Source organism: Euprymna scolopes, chromosome 24, assembly GCF_053919585.1.
Source record: "Euprymna scolopes isolate OS-2025 chromosome 24, ASM5391958v1, whole genome shotgun sequence".
Lineage (NCBI taxonomy): Eukaryota > Metazoa > Mollusca > Cephalopoda > Sepiida > Sepiolidae > Euprymna > Euprymna scolopes.
The window spans coordinates 24,746,495-24,766,688 of NC_136505.1; the positions used below are offsets into that span (position 1 = coordinate 24,746,495).

General features: G+C 30.2%; 1 protein-coding gene across 1 annotated transcript in view; it reads left to right on the forward strand.

Moving 5' to 3' along the window:
* Positions 1–20,194, forward strand: part of LOC145246462 (cyclin N-terminal domain-containing protein 1-like) — a 637,275-nt gene that overhangs the window by 363,784 nt on the left and 253,297 nt on the right. The window lies entirely within an intron of this gene.

Consider the following 20,194-nt stretch of genomic DNA (forward strand, 5'->3'; position numbering starts at 1 on the left):
TCTCTTACTACTGATCTTAGATCCAAGTGGCAAGCCACCCCTAAAATAAATTATTTTAATCCTATCATTAACCCTTATTAAAACCCTTGTAAAACGGCAGGGAATTGTATAAAAAGTAGAATTTCCCAAAATGCACACATAAAAAATTAACTGCCAAAAAGGCTAAAATGGTTCAGACATAGGGAAATTTACATGCGAAAATGATCCCCAATTGTAAATTTTTCTTTTTTCTTCTTTAATACCAATATACTATTTTTGTTATTAAAAATGATTTAGGTTTATGATGATGATCGATATTGGCTAGGAAATAAGCTGCTAGGAAATAAGCTGAACACTATAAAAAAAGAACAAAAAGCAATCGTCTAATCTGACCGTCGGACCCAGATGGCATGAGATATCAAATTTGAAGGTGGAAGCTTTATTGACAAGGCCACTAATTTAATGATATCTTTTGTCTTTTAAACCTACTTAAAAGAATTTCAGCGTAGGATATTATTTTTACCTCTATGCATAAAAATAGTTCGATTGTCTAAAAAACTTTTTTTTTTTACTTTTTTACCTACTTAAAAGAATTCAGCATGGAGATTTTTTATTTCTCCACATAAAAATAGTACAATTGTCTAAAATAAAATAAGAAATGCAAAAAATATACATATCAACTAAAATATTCTTATTAAAGCAAATATATATTAGTGAACATTTATCAAATATTTTTATCCATTTTTAATAATAAAAAAAAGGGTGAGAAATGTTTTCTCTTCAACAATGATTTGACATGAAAAGTAGTTTTTTGGTCGGCTTGAAAAGAGAACATTAAAAATTCTGGAACATTTGTCTCTAATGTCATGTTCACGTACTTTTAATTTTGAATAATGAGTTTTAACAAATGTTCAAGAACTTCTGACATCGATACGAACATCAGCTTGAAATTGCTGATTCAAAATAAGTATGTAGTTAGATAAGCTCTAAGATAAACTGTTATAAGTGATATTGCAGCATACACACATATAACAGATATATATATATATATAATATATATTATATATATATAATACATATTATATATATAATACATATTATATATATATAATATATATATATAATACATATTATATATATAATATATATATATAATACATATTATATATATATAATATATATTATATATAATATATATATATAATACATATTATATATATATAATATATATTATATATAATATATATATATAATACATATTATATATATAATATATATTATATATAATATATATATATAATACATATTATATATATAATATATATTATATATAATATATATATATAATACATATTATATATATATAATATATATTATATATAATATATATATATAATACATATTATATATATATAATATATATTATATATAATATATATTATATATAATATATATATATAATACATATTATATATATAATATATATATAATACATATTATATGTATAATATATATATAATACATATTATATATATAATATATATAATACATATTATATATATTCCCTATTATATATATATAATACATATTATATATATATAATATATATTATATATAATATATATATATAATACATATTATATATATAATATATATATAATACATATTATATATATAATATATATATAATACATATTATATAATATATATTATATATATAATATATATTATATATATTATATATATAATATATATAATATATATTATATATATTATATATATAATATATATATTATATATATAATATATATATTATATATATAATATATATATTATATATATAATATATATATTATATATATAATATATATTATATATAATAATATATATTATATATAATAATATATATTATATATATAATATATATTATATATATAATATATATTATATATATAATATATATAATATATATTTTATATATAATATATATAATATATATTATATATAATATATATTATATATAATATATATTATATGTAATATATATTATATGTAATATATATTATATGTAATATATATTATATATAATATATATATTATATATATAATATATATTATATATATAATATATTATATATATAATATATATTATATATATCATATATATAATATATATTATATACATAATATATATATTATATATATAATATATATTATATATATAATATATTATATATATAATATATATTATATATATCATATATATAATATATATTATATACATAATATATATTATATACATAATATATATTATATATATAATATATATTATATATATAATACATATATATTATATATACATAATATATATTATATACATAATATATATTATATATATAATATATATTATATATAAATAATATATATGATATATATAATATATATTATATATATAATATATATTATATATATAATATATATGTATTATATATATAATATATATATAATAGGGAAAAAAGAAAAGATAATAGAGTGTATATATATAATAGGAGAAAAAAGATAACTTTATATGTGTGTATATATATATATATATATATATATATATATATATATATATATATATATATATATATATATATATATATATATACGTGCATTTATAACCTACAATCAACACCCAAATGAATGCTTTGACGATAATTACGGTTTTCAGAAGGCGAACAATTAAAAGATACATCTGCCTTACTTAAAATTGTTAGGTTTATTTATGGTGTCTTTTACATATAAAAAAAACCCACCCAATACTTTTGCGTATGAAGAGACTTTGTTTAAAAAAACTATATGTCAAAATTATTGTCCGTGGCTTAATGTCTATCGCAATAAAAACATCGTTTCCGAAAAACGATCGTACAAATTATTTACCTTGTTGTTGTTCCTTCTAATGAAACAGATTTTTTATTTTTATTCTAATTTGAATTTTAAATTATCAATCACATTACTACTATTTACTATATATATATATATATATATATATATATATATATAATAAAAATAGATCTTTTACTTACTTGGTGTTTCATCAAATACTTTTGTATGAAAAATCCGATCCCTCTTTTTGCTAATTCCTACCCTGCGATGAGAAGGAAAGTATTTCTTCGAAACTCCGTGGATTAAGGACTATCCACTTACCAAATGTTTCCTTTTCAGATTAAATATGTTTTTAACTCTTTTTCAAAGTGTTTTTAACATGTTTTATTAACTATTTGCTCTTTATATATATATATATATATATATATATATATATATATATACTATAATAATTATTAAATACCTACAGACACTAGTATTTTATCCTTTCGGGAATCACCAGTGCAGGGTGTCACGATTAACACCGGCAACAAAAGCCATCTCTGACTCCATTAGCAAGGACTTAATCCATTCGGTCACTGTTAACCACAAGAAATACTGTTGAAAATTTAAACATTTATTTTTAAATGTTTTTAGCGTCAGTCAGAATGATCTAATCACTACGATGATCTGCGCATATGAGCTAAATTGACAGACTTTATTTTAACTGAAAGTGCTCAACGATAAGAAACGAGTTTCTTAAAGGGGCTGACATAATTATTTACTATAATAATTATTAAATACCTACAGGCGCTAGTGTTTCATCTTTTTTGGGAATCATCAGTGCATATATTTATATATACCGTTATCTTTCCTTTTTTCCTCCTATTTTTTCTTTCCACTGTCACCTTATAGATTTTGAAATAACATACACCGCCTTGTCGTTTTTTCCGTTTTCTTTGCCTCCATCTCTTTTTCTTATACATTCTCTTTATCTCTCATATCTGGTATTTTTTTTTTGTAAAAATTTATAAAATAGCATCTTTAATCATTTCTGAAAAAAAAAAGTTTGCAATCAAGAAGATATACTGAAAATCTCACCATATGAGTGAAATTTACTGTATTATTTATATCATTTAATATTATTTATATGTTATTTTTGTTATTTATATATGTGTGCGTGTTATTAATAACCTACAAGATGAAAATAAAATAAAAAGAATATGGGTGTAATAAAAAGAAAATATCTGCAGAACAAAGAGAGAGAAACTGAGATGTGATTTTCATTTTTAAATGATATAATTATTTATTTTTCTATTTTGCATTCTTAATGGGTAGAACTACTAGCAGCACTCTTGTAAATATTTTATGACAACAGTGCAAATATATAATACGTAAAACGTGTTCATTTGTCTACAATAATATTCTAGATAGTATTTGTTAGTATTTTTTTTTTTTTCAATCGAAGATTTTGCATTATTACTTATAATGAGTAGGATTCTCGGCATGGTCCGGGAAGGAATGAAAAACACAGCCATTTCCATATTACATTTTAGAATATTGAATTTAAGGGGTGATGCTCAAGGATTACTCAACATTGATTGTATGGTAGGAAGTATGAGTAAAATCATTTTTTTTCAGTAAAGTAAACCCTCTTGAGGTACACACGACGTTTTTCAAGAAGGAATTAGGGATCCTGTACACTAACTCCTAAGATCTGAACTCCTCATTAACATTTATACTCTTACTTTCTTAGTTTTAATTTCTATAGATTTTCAAAGTAAAAGGTCATCATTATTTTTTTTGGATGTAAAGTGCAAAATTTAGATTCTATGATAAAATTTAGATTCTATGATAATGTTGTAAATCATTTTATTAAAATTAAATTTACTGATTCAAGTTCTGTTGATAATTTACTTTAAGGGCCTATATGCTTATGAAGGATATCTTATCTCCAATATTCTAAGAGTGCATATATATATATATATATATATATATATATATATATATATATATGAGATAGCGCCAGAGATGGCTTCTTGGCGTGGTTCGAATCTCCCAACGGGCTGTAATTGCAACTCCCTGTATTGGTGATTCTTGAAAGGATGAAACACTAATGTCTGTAGGTATTAACAATAATCACAGTAATAATCATGTCAGCCTCTTTAAGAATTCGGTTCTTATTGTTGAGCACTCTAAGTTAAAATTAAAGTCGGTCACTTAAGCTTTCATGCGCAGATCATGATGTTATAATAAGATCACTCTAGCCGTGTAGACATTATTATAAATGTTAATTTCAACTGTATTTTTTGCTGTTAACGTTTGGTTTGTTCCTTACTAATAGAATCAGAGATAGCTTCGTGGCTGAGTTTGAATCTCTTGACCGACTATAATCGTAACTCCCTGCACCACTGATGATTCCCAAAAGGTTGAAACACTAGTGTTTGTAGGTATTAAAAATAATATATATATATATATATATATATATATAGTCGTCCACATACAGTATTTTTTAACAGTGCTGAATACCTGATTAGAGCCAGGTAGTAATGTATAGAAATATATGGCAATTAAGCTACACAGAATCTTCCACGTTTCATTCCCATAAGGAGTCATCAGATTAAAATGTGTGTGTGTGTGTGTGTGTGTGTGTGTGTGTGTGTGTGTATATATATATATATAATCTGACGACTCCTTATGGGAATGAAACGTAGAAGATTCTGTGTAGCTTAATTGCCATATATTTTTATTACTACCTGGCTCTAATCAAGTTTTCAGAACTGTTAAAAAAAATACTGAAAATTGATAGAGTTAATGAGTGTAGAGTCACCTAGACTACAGAGTCGTGATTGTTAGTGGTTGTTACATTTGATTATTTAAAGGGACAGCTGAACAAGAACTTGTTTAGATTGCACTTGAAAACAGGCTAACAGAACAGAGTTTTACAGGCTAGCAGTTCTAGGAAAGAAGCTTTGTTCATATAATTTGTGTTAAGATTTAGGCACAGATAGAGAGTGAGGAAAATTGTTGATAGCTATTGTAGCTAGATGAGTGTTTTTTTGCTAAAGTTTGGCAAGGGAAGAGGAACCATAGATTGAATCTCAGATGAGCACTTTCCATGAAAATAATGGTAGAGCAGAGATAGGCTTGCAACGGCTCTTCTGTGGGAAAGAGGTTATAGGGAGGAGAAAAGAGCATCACCTACTAGGTTTTGATACCAGTTTTGAACTGTCACAAGATAGAGTGCTTCTAGCAGATCCCGCCCAGATGTGCCAACAGTACTTCATTTTAGGATGCATTTGACTCTTATACAGATATATAGAGGGCTGTGTTAGGAGTGAGATACTTTCTGGACCCATAGAATGACACCATCATTTTTTAGGTGACTTTGGCAACAGATTTGATGGAAGTTTTCCATTTCAGATTAGGAGGTAAGGTCAGACTCCAAAGCTTGTCAAAGCAGGGAGTTTCTTTGAGGCCAGAGCCATTCATATCAATTGGGGCCAAGTGTAGATCAGAGCATTTATAGTGAAAAGATAGAAGCTTGGTTTTAATTGCGTTAAAATTAACCAGCCACCTTTTACCTTATTGCACCACATGCTTAAGGTCAGAGGAGAGAAACCTTGGTTGTTGTTGGCCTTTGATGTATTGCCATAGATGATAGTGCCATCTGCAAATATGTCAACGAATGAACTTAGAATGTGATTTGGGAGTTCATTAACGAAGATAAGGAAGAAAGTTGGGTCAGGAAAGATCTTTGAGGCAGACCAGTGTTGATACTTTGAGCTTCGTACTTCTGTACATCAACAACTACTTGTATAAACCTATTGGAGAGGAAAGATTCTATAGTTGAGGAGGCATTTCCAGATATTGCATAAATGAAAATCTTGTAAAGTAGACCTTTATGCTAAACTCTGTCAAATGCGTTTGATATGAAAGAGCTATTGCTCTTGAGAGGAAATTCCGTTGATAGATTCACTGATCCTATATGAAATTACAGTCAGTAAATTAGCTATAAATGTTTCAGAATGAAATCCACATTGAGTAGGTTGTTTTTGCTGAGGTGGTTGATAATTTCCCTATTTAACACGGATTCAAGCAACTTATACATGAACATGCAAAAGATTAACTGGTCTGTACTGAAATGCAGAAGACCAGTCTCCACTATTTTTAAATACTAGGAAAAATACTGACATTTTTCAAGGTGTTGGAAAACATTTCTCCTTTATACATCGATTGAACATCTTTGCAAGAATGGGTGTTAGTTCCGGCTTCAGTTTTTTGAGTACTATGACTGAAATATTATCAGGCCTAGTTGCTTTGCTGGCATCAAGATTCCTGATGCGTGACAATATTATGAACAGATATGTGGAAATTCGGGATGTCAGTGGTCTTAATCCCATATGGTTAATTTTGATGAAAAGTTCTTAGCAAAGAGTTTGGCTTTACCAGATGCTGACAAAATCACCTCAGACCCGTTGATGAGGACTTGCATCTGCTCTGGATATTGTTTTTTATTTGCTAAAAATCATGGGAACCAAGCCTCTGTTCTTCTATTTTGGACTTGATGGACTGAGCATATGACTCTCCCGTGTTTTCTATAATCCTTTTGCAAGGATTGCTGACAGTTCTAAAGGCCACTTTATTTTCAAAACCTCTATTACGTTTATAGCAATCGAAGTAGTGATTTCTATATGCAATGGCGGTAGCATATTTAGGGATGTATCGTGGCTGGCTAATTGCTTTCTGTTGAAATTTCTTGGAGACTATGTAGCTGTCTATGCTAATGGTTAACCAATCAGTTAAGTTGGATGCTATATCAGACGCATTCTTTTTAAACATAGAGCGTAGGGGTAGTTCTGATATGAACGTTTAGAAACCGTCCTATTTAGTCATCGAGTATCGATATATTGTTCCATGGAGATAAATATTTGGAGTTTTGTAATACTTTGTTTTTATCTTTATCGAAATAACTGACTGATCAGAAGATCCTAGCAGAGACAAAACTTAGGATGAGCACAGTTCAAGGCATGTTGTTCATTCTGAACATTTTTTACATTAATGCTATTTTAAACTTGCTTAATTCTTGCATATCTTTATTATTTACTCAATTCTTATGTAATGCTTTATGTTCATTTATTCTCCTTCCGCTTTATTGGCTAAATCTTATCAAACTATCGGATGTTATAAATTAGGTAATCCAATTTTTTGCCTTGGATTTTTATTACCTTAGCTTCATTCTCTTTATCTTTGTATTACTCAATTAAGCATTTTCCAAACTATAATTTGATTAATAGATCTAATTTTCCTTATCCACCTTTCAATGATTACGTTCCAAAAAAACTTTTTCCGACTGTCCATCTCTCTTTCTCCTTTTTTTTTTTACTTTTGGTTATGATTGATAGACTATTATTTGATATTATTGGACAAATCAGTGATGAAAAAATATGAATTTAAGACAGCACAATGCATTTACCAATAAAAATGTCTATGTTAGAAATGTTTATTCAATAAAACTGAGTCTTTGATTGAATTCGAATTCTTCGATTTTCTAATTGTTTTAAATAATTTTCTAAATAGAATATTAAATGTTCTAACTCAAACAAATTTAATCAAGCTGCAATCATTGAGGTAAAATGGTCTTGTTTATTTGATATGATAGATCAATAAATAAAAAAACATGATATGCTAACGATTTGTTGATTTTTAATGGATATATATCTACTTTAAATGAATCGCACATAGGCTTCAATGTAAAGCATATTATCAAACGTATACTAGTGTTTTCATGTTCTTTTTCTCCTCTCTATGCCTAACATCAAGTGAAATTTTCATTAACAGATTTTCTTTGGAAGAACTTCTTACCCGGGGAACACGTTACCACAAGACTGCTTCACTGTAAACAATTACATGGTCGTCCTCAAACCCAATGTTAACAAATACTTGTCATAACCTGTCCTTATAAGTGATAAAGTTTTGTTAATTCCATTCATTATTTTTAGTCCTTTCGTAATATTTTTATTATTGAACTGAAACTATCTCATGAATAACTTTTGACCTTGATAAACGGTGACTCATTAAAAAAATGAATTACTGAAGTAAATATGCTGAATACTGCTGTTGAGCTCATCAGAAACTTTGTGATGAAATTTGTGAAAATTTTATCCTCCACACCTATTGAAGTAATTGTTGTTGTCGAGTTGACTCCTTCTTAGTAAGTTTGAGGTGTTATGACCCTGTTTAAGGGGTCACAAGGAAAACTGAATACAGGAATACAGTAACAAAATGTATTGACAGGAATATACAAAAATGAGGGTTGTTCGTCGGCTGTACGAACAACCTTGGTTAGTCCACTGGTTAGTTCCACCTTAAGACCTTGCCTTCCGGTATTTATTGTGTATGGATCAGTTCATTCATAAGTAACACAGGGAGTCTACCTCAACAGGGAGCACCATCATAATTGATATTTTTCAGCCTTTTTTTTTTTTTGCAGTATGTAAATAGTATAATTGTTTCATTTTAGAAATATAGTCAAATAAATTATGATGGTTATTTCATAAAACTGTTTTAATATTTTTTGTAAATTTTCTCAGGTTTGCAAAATCTATAGACACATAAACAACCATGATGCATACATTTAATATGCATATTGAGTGATGAAAATGCTATTTCAAATTAAGGTTTGACAGAGAAAGTCATCCTTGTTATAGAAGTACTTGGACGCATCTAACATAATAGACATGAGTCCATTCAATCTGTACATTTTCCTGGTGTTATTAGATCAAACTGTCTGGAGATACTGGCTTCATGACTAAATGTGTTAAACATTGATTTTATTTTATTTTTCTCTGTCTCTTTGAAAACTCAATCATGTGCTCCAAAGTCAAAACTAAAGACAATTTTCCTCTACAAAACAATTAAACCAAGCACCATGAATAAATATTTGAACGTTGCAGCATAAAACCTGTTACCAAAATAATTGAATCAGAAAAGGGTTGATATGAAACAATCAAGCTAAACACTATGGAATAATTATTTGAAGATATAAAAAACTTAAAGCATAAAATAACTTTCTTTTTTTTTTTTTCGAAATTACTGGATATAGCATTAAATGAACCAAAAAGTGTTGATATGCCATAAAGCAAAACAACCAAACCAAACCAAACACCATGAATAATTATTTGAAGATATAAAAATCATAAAGCATAGAAAAACTTTTTTTCCAAATTACTGGATATGTCATTAAATAAACCGGAAACGGTTTATTTTCTATAAAAAAAAAAAAAAAAAAAAAGCACCCAAACAACTAATCTGTACATTTAGTAATGAAAATGCTATTTCAACATAAAGTATGACAAACTGACTAACTTACATAGAGATGCGAGGATCAATCTTAAAATGCGGGCATATTTGACGAGACATACTGAATATTTGGTGCAGAAAGTACAAATTCTCTATGGAATTTATATCCTTTGTTTATCTTGCATCATCTTCAGCCCATTCACATTGGTCATCATTATCTTAGAAAATGTGAGAAAAGACATAATTCTTTCATTTTGTTAATGCAATCTAGTAAGCCAATTAGTTAATATTTGACATTCTTTTTATAGTTGAATCCCTTTCCTTTTCGCCCACTGTGATAATACTGGATGGACATGTCTATTTACAAATCAGATCATCCTCTGTCACAAGCTGATTTCGTTATGGATACTGTTATAAGCCAAAGTTGCTCATTTTATTCAGCTGTCCTTACACTTCTTAGGATTCACTATAAGAGGCTGTCTTGGCTAGTCAGTTCATTTGTCAGCCTGTCACATCTCCGTTTGAAATAACATTTTCATCACAAAATGTATAATGGATGGATCTTGAGATTTATCCAAACAGGAAATAGAGGAGAAGAGTAGAAGGTGAGTAGAGAGTGAACCTTAGTTTTCGCTTCCTTTTTTGTCCTTTAGTCCTCACATCCCATAAGCGATATTTCTGGCATAGGAAAAAATATTGCTGTTTTGTGGGTCGGAATGTAACCCTTATCATTGGTTAGATTTTGACCTTGAAGTGTTTATTATTAGCTTCGTACATCAAATGGCTTTATGCCTTGTCTGGGGGCGGTTTCCATAAAATAAAAACATGTAACATGATTGTTACACTCGAACCGTGTTGTTACATTTCAACCACTCGGATCTTCACGTTGCCTGGTATCGTTGCAGGAACAAACAAGGAAGAACATAAAAAATATGACTCAACATTTTTTTTTTTTTTTGTGAATACAAAAAACATTTCATCCAGTAATTTCGACAACGCACTTCACTGTGTTTCAAAATATCACTCACCCGGTAAACATGTCTTTTCACTTTTTCGACCACGCGGCACATTTTCTCTCTCATCACACACGAGTAAAAACATGTACAATCACTTCCTTTGCTCGACCACGAACTGTCCTTTATTCTACCTTTTCCCCCTTCTTCCCATGACGTCAATGTGTGCACACTTGCTTAATTTGCATATGTGCTAAGACGGCTGATACTGCTAATATTTTCTCTAGTCAGCTATCATAGGCTGCCACTGATTTTCTCACACGTACCCATGCACACTATGTTACAAACATCATTATCGTTGGGCGTGTCAATCAGTGTAACTGTCATGTTTAAGCTTGAAATAAACATTCTTATTGCTAAACATATGAAATATTACATTTTCTTTTTCCTAATAAGTCACTACTTATCCAGGCAAAACAATATTCGAGGATAAAACGTTAACGAGATGAATGGTAAAAAATATGAGAGGATTGAAAATGATGAATAGAATAAACAAAATTCTCATAAAGACGATTTCTGGCAAATATTTAGTGACATTGAAGATGATTATGTTATAATCTGCAAAGAAGCAGCCCCGTGGTAATGTGATCCACAGATGGGAACAGATGAACTTTATTCATAAAAAAGTATCTTTATATGTTAGGTGAATGGGAAAACAAATGGAAAGTTCTTGATAGATCAATCATCTTCATTTTATTTTATTTATTTAAATTTTTTTAGTGTTTATTCACTCCAAACAAAGCAAATTGCAACGAAGTCATAAGGAGCTGCTATTTGGGACCACATTTGCCGGGATACTATGTAGAGTGTTGGGCAGCGAGATGTCTGTTTACATTACCCTTGAACTTCTGCATGTCAGTACAGTCAGGAAAGCAGGGGCCTGGGAGGGGAATTTAAAAGTTTAGCTGTTCAGAAGAATAAGCTATTCGAGTAGAAGGCTTTATGGCATCTAGGGATCTCTACAGTGTAGGAGTGGGATTTTGCAACTTGTCAGGGGTATTTATGTCCAGAGTGTACTAGTGATTTGAGTTCATTCGAGCATTTACCATCAAAGTACTTGCAAAAAAAAACACAGGAATGTCACATTTCGGTGATGGACAAAGGTTGGAATTTGGCCGTCAGTGCAGAACCTATTAGGTTGGCAACTCTTTCTTGAGCCCTATCTAAGAGCAAAAGACTAGTGGCAGATGCATCAGCCCAGATGTGACAACAATATTCCATGCATCGGTGAATAATAACTTTGTAGAGATACAGGAGACGCTCAGGTGTGAGTAGCCTTCTAGCATCTTTATAAGAGTATCTGTTCGTTGGGCATGCTTAAGTTTGAAATTATATTTTTGTTGATCTGCCATGCTTAAGTTTAAAATATCATTTTTGTTGATCTGCTATGCATAACTTTAAAGGTATTTTTGTTGATCTGCCATGCTTATGTATATGTATGTTAGAAAGCAAAAGAGGCAGAGGAAATCCAAGGAAAAGGAGGAGAGAAAATATTTTTGATCGGACATCTCTCAACAGTTGGGCGTCCATCAACCAACTTGCCCTGGATTAGAAGAAAGGGTGAAAAATAAGTCATGTCGGTTTGCAATCTGCACCAAGCAGAAGATGCGACTCATGATGATGCCATACTTCAGTTTAAAATAATATTTTTTGTAGATCTGGCCTGCTTAGGTTTGAAATAGTATTTTCAGATGTGACTATATATCTTTATATGAAGCTCTGTTCGCCTGGTTCTCTAAACTTTCAAATAACATTTTCATTGCTAATGTGCAGAGTGAATGGACGCATTTTACGAATGCATACATTGTGGTTTTCTTACATTTTAAAACGTTATATCTTCCTTGTTCCTTGCAGTTAATGTTTCTATCAAATACTTATCAGATGGTCAGATAAAGTAATTGAATAGTTTTGCATTAGCTTCCTGTCATACAAATGAGCCTTGCTGAGGAAAAAAAAGAAATGACTGTCATAAAGTTGGCTAAATAATCATATACATGATATATGTATGATATTTTTAAATCATTTTTGGCGTTATTTGGTGATATCCAAACGAAAAAATTAGAGAAATAATGGATAACTGGAATCATTATTTAAAAAAAGATGTTTTCTCATAATTGAATTTTCTCGTTACATCATGCTTATGTAATGTGTGAACACGTTATATCCAGATATTACACACACACACACACACACGTGTATGTATGTATATATAACTGAATATATGCGTGCATATATATATGTATGTATGTGTGTGTTTCTCTTATATATATATATATATATATATATATGAGAGAGACACACACACATACATATATATGCATGCATATATTCAGTTATATATACATACATACACATATGTATATATAAAGCTCAACATTTAAAGAATCCTTATATAGTCCTTTAATTCCCATAGGTATTTAATAATTATTATAGAAAATAATTATATATATATTTTCAATAAATATTAATAATATTTTATACCTAGAGACACTAGTTTCAAGTGCACTCAATCATTAGTGTAGGAAGTGATAATTACTGCTTGTCGCGAGACTTAAGCCCAGTTAACTTTGTCTTTGCAGGCTAGTGTTCTTCCACTAGGTATTCATCAGGAGTTAACTTTTAAATGGAAGTGGATTAAGATACTTATGAAGATATGTAAGCGAACTTGTCATAATTCATGATAAGAGTATTTGAACAAACAGAAAGTTTTTGAATGATGCACGTAATTCGTGGCAGGTAGCATTTTTTTCTTAACTACAAAATATATTAAAAAAATATAAAATAGTATTTATAAAATATATGCTTTTTACTCAATACCCAGAAACAAGTAAGGAAATTTCATCTGCCAGTTCCAGCCTGAAACTTGAAAATTATCAGGTATCTGAAAACGATCAAGGAAACAATATGCATACATAATTCATCTATAATATATATATATATATATATATATATATATATATATATATATATATATATATATATATATAAAACTCAAATGACCTTGTAACGGGTGTTGTAATGCAACATCCGGTTTACGACTTCCGGTTGTGCATGCGTACATAAACATAAACCCATAACAGTGTAAACAAATAAACACAAATCGTTGGACCGGTTTTGTTTGAACAACGGACGTCCTTAAAAAAGCGAATATCTTAAATTTATTGAATAAAAAACTTCAAGGTATGGGAAGCAAACGCAAAACGTGATTACAAATAATACATATAATCATCGACCTGTTTCATACATATGATGTATATTATACTAAATAATCAACATGACAATAAAACCTATTGTTTTACTGTGTACGTTTTTAGCGTCCCAATTTTTCTTTTCTTCACGTCTAAATTATCCAAATAAACACATGTTAATACTTTCTGCTTTTTTTTTTACATCGTTCATTAATAACCCCGAAAATATGTTTTTTATGAATTGCGTTACAAATAAATAATCAACGTGACAATAAAATGTATTGTTTTACTGTGTACGTTTTCAGTGTCCCAATTGTTTTTTTTTTCGCGTTTAAATTAAAAGATATATCAATATTTGAATTTAGCTTCAAGTATTATGGTATCCGTTTAGTGCACATTTACCTATAAGTATGGCAAACCACTTATAATTCAATGGCTGTAAGTTTTTTTTTTTAAATAAACAATTATAAATAGAACGACTCAGAAATCTATCTATATTCTTTTTTCATTTTAATATACTTTCATAGAAATGTTTTTGTTATGTCACAAAAAACTATTTTCTTTACATCACAAGTGTCACGCTCATACATTAATTCCATAGCTAATATAACATACTAACTCAACGTCTAGTATAATATATATATATATATTCCGTTAAATATAACAGATGACTTATATTTATATATCTGTACGTGTGTGTGTGTGTGTGTGTGTATGGTACTTTAATACATTTTTGTATCATTTGGAATGTTTGAACTATTATACTTGTGTTGGGAACAATTCTCACAGTGTTATTGCCGATATGGCCTCTGAATTCCTTCGGTTGTGTCTTGTTGGGCTTGGGAATCTTTCTATAGCATTCAAGGAGTTTGTGCAAGTTTTCGGATGGAACCTTGATTTGAAGTCAAATAATTAAAGGTTTCATACGAGATTCCATATTGGTTCGAGGGTTCAGCGGAGTTCCTGGAGTTCGACAGAATGTATCTGCAGTGGGTAGTGTATCTATCAGGACATTGTGGGGAGTGTTTGAAAGTGGGAGTGGTTTGAATAATCCAAGTGATAGCAATTATCAATCCTCATCGCAAAAGCATTATTTTAATTATTATTATGTTATCATAATTAGTATTTATTTGTTATTATTACTATTATTCTTATATAATATAGTCATTCATTATACTATTGTTTTCCGTTCATACACTCTTTTCAGTTTCTCATCTATTCATCAATTCTCCTCTGCCCAAATACTTAGTGTTATATATATATATATATATATATTGAAATTAGTTGCTTTGGATATTGATGCTTATTGGGACGAACACAAATGCATTCAAGTTCGAAAAAAGACAACGTTCTTCTTTGCAAAACGATTACGAGATTTCACGTTAACCATCTTGAACGTTATAACAAAGAATGAACACTGGCCAAAGATAAACTTTCTAGTAATCTACACGTTTTTTATTTGAATTAATTTATTTCATTTTGCTTTATTTTTTGGCAAAGAGCAAAATAAAAGATAATAAATTAAAAACAACAACATCGCGTTGTTTTTATGCATCTTATACCATCTCTCTCTCTCTCTCTATATATATATATATATATATGGAAGTGGTGATGTGCAGTTGTTATCGGCATAGACAGTAGGCGCAATATGTCATATGAGCTATTACTTTTAGAAAAGGTTCTCCTCGTACAACTATGGGTAAAATAGTAGTCAAACCAGTCTAAAGCCTTTATAGAGTGTTTTCTAAATTGATTCACCATTGTTATTATGTTAAAGATTTTTTGAAATAAAATCCGTTGCAGAATATTCAACTAATTATGAGAAAAAATTATATGGTTATCATATATGACTTGGAAGAATCATGAAAACTCAATATTACAGAAATAAACTGATATATTTTTAGTAAAGTAATTAAGTTCATAATAAGTACTTTAAAATGTATATTGCTAAAAATAAATCTTACTGTTATGTTCAAACTTTCCCGGAGCAAAAGTTAACATATTTCTATTCAAATTTCTATCTCTCTACCTTTTTCTTTCTTTCCCTCTGTCTTTGTCTCTTTCCCTCCTCCCCTGTTTTACTCCTCATTTTTCCCCCAATCCTCTCTTTCTTATCACCATAGCCTATTCCTGACTAGATGGTCATATGCACGCATGTGCAACTCTTTATTTTTCCCAATTTAGTAGATAATAAAATTCAACCCTCTCTGACGAAAACTGGCCCAGTTGACATACAGAGAATGAATAAATTTTTCTAAATTTTAGATATTATTCATCCGAGGCAACAGCGATCAAGAACATACGAACTGTTGTGGCTGTTTGCTTTGTAGTGTTTTTTTGTTTACTTTTAGCTGGACATACCAGCATACAAGTAAACAACTATCTTTTATATTATAAACTAGCAGGGCTACCCGGCATTGCCCGGGACAAAAGTGCAACATATTCCTATTAAAACTTCTACCTCTTTACCTCTCTCTATCCGTCTATTTATCTTTCCCCCTATCTGCCCACCCCCTCTTTCTCCTCTTCCAAACCCATTCCTTTCTTTGAACATACACACAGATAATTCTCCATTTCATAGATTCCTTGAAGAATTAGTTGGCACAAGGGAAGTAACTCCCTGATCAAAATCAGAATTATTTCCCTTTAGTTAGTACATGATATGTCTGGAAACCCGATCATTTCTGACGTGTTTTGTACCAGTTTATAGTCAAAGAATGCATATTTTTTTCTAAATGTTAGATATTATTCATCCAGAGCAACACCGATCAAGAATATACTAACTTTGTGGGTGCTTGTATTGTAGTTTTTTTGTTTTTTTTACTTTTAGCTGGACATGCACACACAAACAAATGCCTTTTATATAATAGACTAGCGGGGCTACCTGGCGTTGCTCTGGACCGTATAAACAATGAGAAAATTGAAGTTGATTTTGAACATATTTGTTATTCTTTGGATAGAGGAATTTTTAATTTCTATGTATCATTTTTCGAGCAAATGAATATTTTACCTACCCCAGGACGGGTATTACACGTATCAAATAATTATACCTTATCTAGGATAAGTAATTTATACCATATATATGAAATAATGTTTCCTTTGGGGGGATGGGTAATATACAACACATATTTAAAATAATTTTACCTACCCTCGGACGGGTTATTAAAATACATACATGAAACAATTTCACATACTATCGGCAGGTATTGTAGAACATGTTAAATAATTTCTCTTACCACCAAGGCTACCATAATTTTAAGAAAACTGAAACAATTTTTAGAAAGTAGCTCGGGACTGTTTAAATCATCATCATATCTTATCGCAATAGAAATTAACCCATCGCATGGTGGTGCTGTTTGCCTCCTTAAGGTCTTGGTTTGATCAATGAGGACCCAATCGGCAGTTTTCCCTAAGATGGTTCATCGTTTGTACCTCTCCACATGGACATAAAGGTGAGGTGTCTAGGCCCCACTTGTGGAGATTGTCTTTTGTTTTGCCTAGTTTCGCTCTGGCTCTATTTAGAGTCACCCAGTTTTTTCTACCAAGGTTTGAACCCTGGGGGAGTGTTTCTTTTGGGTCTGGTAGGGCTTCATTTTTATTCCTGCTGTTATAGTCTCGCCATCGTTCCATCCTATAGAAGGCAGCTTGCCTGGGATCGATTTTCTCTATATTGATGAAGCTACTGCGAGATTTTAGTCTTTGTCTCACTGATTGGTGGCCAAACAGTGAGTGCCTGTGGTCGTTAAGCTGTTTGTACCATTCTATTCTGGTGATGACTTCTCGCCTGATATGTGGTGGTGGAATACCAGTTAGGCAGTATAAAGCTGGCAAGGGAGTTGGTCTTAGGGCACCAGTTCTGGTCTGGTATGCTTTGTTCAGCTCTACATCAATTTTATAGGCATGGCATGATCTTGCCCATACTGGGGCACAATACTCCGCTGTGGAATGGCACAGTGCAAGAGCTGTTTGCCTCAGTGTTTTGGGGTCGGCACCCCAAGTGCTGGTGGCAAGTTTACTGAGAAGGCTGTTTCGTGATGACAGCTTGCCTTTCAATTTGGTAATGTGTTTTCTAAAAGAGTGTTCTGTCCAGAGTTACCCCCAGGTAGACTGGGAAAGGTTCATGTGTAAGCATGTTGTCATTCCACATGACTCTTAGTCTCCGATTTGCTTGGTGATTATTAAGATGAAAGGCGCAAACCTGGGTCTTGTTTGGGTTTGCATTTAAGTACCACTTTTTGTAGTACCTAGAGAGAGTGACTAGGGCATCAGAGAGTCTTTCTTTTATGATGTCAAAACTATTTGTTTGAGTGGCGATGCATAGGTCATCGGCATATATATATCTTTGTATATTTGGGTATTGTGGTTGGTCGTTAGTGTAGATACTGAATAGGGTTGGAGCCAAAACTGAACCTTGTGGGAGGCCATTGCTTTGGATAAACCATCTACTCTTTTTTCCATCCATCTCAACATGGAAACGCCGATTACTAAGTAGACATTCAATTATGCTCACCAATGCTGAGTTTTGTATCATTTGGGCTACTTTTGGTATGAGTGCCCTATGGTTGACAGTTTCATAGGCTGCTGTAAGATCTACAAAATGTATCTCATTCAATTCCGGAGGATTCCGGGTAATCTGTAAGTATATATATGGACGTATGTTGTTGAATCCCATACTTCTTGGATATGTTACAAATTTCCACAATCATTTTTCATAATAAAACCCACATATCTTCCCACTCTTACTAAAATAATAACTTTGATACATTTCACATGTAATCATTTTTCATAATTCTTGGATATGTTATTAATTTTGACAATTATTTTCACGATTGAATGCACATTATCCCCCCTCGTACTAAAGTAATAACTTTGATACATTGTCTGGGCTGTTTATTTTATTACAAACACACCAATAAAATAAATCACATTTCATCATTTTCCATAATTCTTGGATATGTTACTAATTTCAACAATCATTTTTAATGATTTAACCAACATAATCGCGCCTCTCTTACTAAAATATCAATCTTGAGACATTGTCTAGTTGGTTATTTCATTACAAACACACCAATCAAATAACTCACATTTCAACACTTTTCATAATTCTTGGATATGTTACTAATGTCGGCAGTAAATTTTCATAAAATAACCCACATAATCCCCCTTCTCTTACTAAAGTATAAACTTTGAGACATTGTCTGGCTGGTTATTTCATCACACACACACACCAATCAAATAACTCATATTTCACCATTTTCATAATTCTTGGATATGTTACTAATTTCAACAATAATTTTTCTTGATTTAACCCAAAGTATAGCCCCGTTCTTACTAAAATAAAAACTTTGATGCATAATCTGGGCTGTCTATTTCATTACGAACACACCAATCAAATAACACAAATTTCATAATTTTTCATAATTCTTGTATATGTTACTAATTTCGACAATCATTTTTTATGATTTAACCGACATAATACGACCCCCTCTTTCTAAAATAATAAATTTGAGACTTTATCTGGGCTGTTTGTTTCATTATAACACACAAATCAAAAAACTTTTTTTCATCACTTTTCATAATTCTTGGATATGTTAATAATTTCGACCATCATTTTTCATTATTTAACCCACATAATCCCCTTCCTCTTACTAAATAACTTTGCTACATCGATCTACATAAAGCATTTTGTATTCCTAAGTAGCCACACATCTTAGAATGACCAACCTCATTGTTGCTTAACTTTGGTGATCTACATAAAGCATTTTGTATTCTCAAGTAGTCACCTATCTTAGAATGACCAACCTCATTGTTGCTTAACTTTGGTGAGCTACATAAAGCATTTTGTATTCCCAAGTAGTCACCCAT